Here is a 1,957-nt window from a genome sequence, read left to right on the forward strand (position 1 = left end):
TATCATTGTCATTCGTTTTATCTTGATTAGCATGATTAATTGGTCTTTCATCATAGTATTCATCACTAGAGTTGTCACCAAGCAAATCATCACCTAACAAGTCATCTTCATCACTATTGAAATCAACATACTCGGGGTGTGTTACCTTAGGACCTTTGGCCATGAAGCATCTTCCAATTCCTTCATTTGGTGAGTCAAATATGTCGTAGGAGTTGGTTGACACAAGTGCTAGACCGGCAACACCTTCATCTTGAGTATCTTCGGAGTCGGAGTGATAACTTCTCTCGGAGTGGCTGTCGGAGTCGGAGCCGGATATCCCATTCACCAACATGAGCTTGATGTCTTCGTTTTGTGTAGCTCCTTGATGATTTTTCCTTCCTTTCCGAATCCTTGCTTCTCCGGAGTATCTTCGTTCATAACGATCATCCTTCCTTTCCGAATCCTTGCTTCTCCGTGAGTATCTCTTCTCTGTAGGAGCGTCACATTGGAATAGTGTCCGGTCTTCCACAATGTACAGTTTCGCTCTCGACTAGAAGATCTTTTGTCATTGTAGGACCTTGACTTGAAGCTTCTATCTTTGCTTCTACTCTTGTAGAACTTGTTGAAGTTCTTCACCATTAAGCTCAATTCTTCATTGAAGTCTTGTTTCTCACTTGATGATGTAGGGGCTTCACATGAGGCTTTATAGGCACCACTTGATTTGTTGTGAAGTTCCTCTTTATCCTTAAGTTGACATCTCATGAGCAACAATTCTTCCAATCACCTTCCGTTGGCTTGAGATCTTTGTAATTGGGCATCATTTGGATCAATGTGCACACGTATCATATTTTCCATCCAAGGCTCTTAGGATCTTCTTGATGATGAATCTAGCGGTCATCTCTTCACTTCCTAAGCCGGCAATCTCATTTGTGATGAGAGCAAGCCTAGAGTACATTTCAGCGACACCTTCACCATCCTTCATCTTGAACTTGTCAAGTTGGCTTTGAAGCACATCCAACTTGGATTCCTTGACGGAGTCGGTACCTTCGTGCATATCAATCAAAGTGTCCCAAATTTCCTTTGCATTCTCAAGACGGCTGATTTTGTTGAATTCTTCGGGGCACAATCCGTTGAAGAGAATATCACAAGCTTGAGCATTGTATTGCAACATCTTCAACTCATCCGCGGTAGCTTCACGGTTTGGTTCTCTCCCATCAAAGAAGTCACCTTGCAAGCCAACACACACAATAGCCCAAACGGGGGGTTATGTCCAAGAATATGCATTTTCATTTTATGCTTCCAACTAGCAAAATTAGTACCATCAAAGTAAGGACCTCTACGGTGATAATTTCCCTCGCTAGACGCCATACTCTCCTAGGTTGTGAAACCAAGGCTATGACCACAAAAGCTATGGAGATCAGAAGCAAATGGAGACCAAAGCTCTGATACCACTTGTAGGATCGAAAGTATGGTCTAAAGGGGGGGTGATTAGACTACTTGACCAAATAAAAACTTAACCTTTTCCCAATTTTAGTTCTTGGCAAGATTTTAGCTATTGTTAGGACAAGTCAAGCAATCATCACACAATTCAAGCAAGCATGCAAAGAGTATATGGGCAGCGGAAAGTAAAGCATGCAACTTGCGAGAATGTAAAGGGAAGGGTTTGGAGAATTCAAACGCAATTGGAGACACGGATGTTTTTCCCGTGGTTCGGATAGGTGGTGCTATCCTACATCCACGTTGATGGAGACTTCAACCCACAAGGGTAACGGTTGCGCGAGTCCACACAGGGCTCCACCCAAGGGTAACGGTTGCGCGAGTCCACAAGGGCTCCACCCACAAAGGGTCCACGAAGAAGCACCACCACAAAGGGTCCACGAAGAAGCAACCTTGTCTATCCCACCATGGCCATCGCCCAGAAGGACTTGCCTCACTAGCGGTAGATCTTCACGAAAGTAGGCGATCTCCTTGCCCTTAC

Source organism: Triticum urartu, chromosome 2, assembly GCF_003073215.2.
Source record: "Triticum urartu cultivar G1812 chromosome 2, Tu2.1, whole genome shotgun sequence".
NCBI lineage: Eukaryota > Viridiplantae > Streptophyta > Magnoliopsida > Poales > Poaceae > Triticum > Triticum urartu.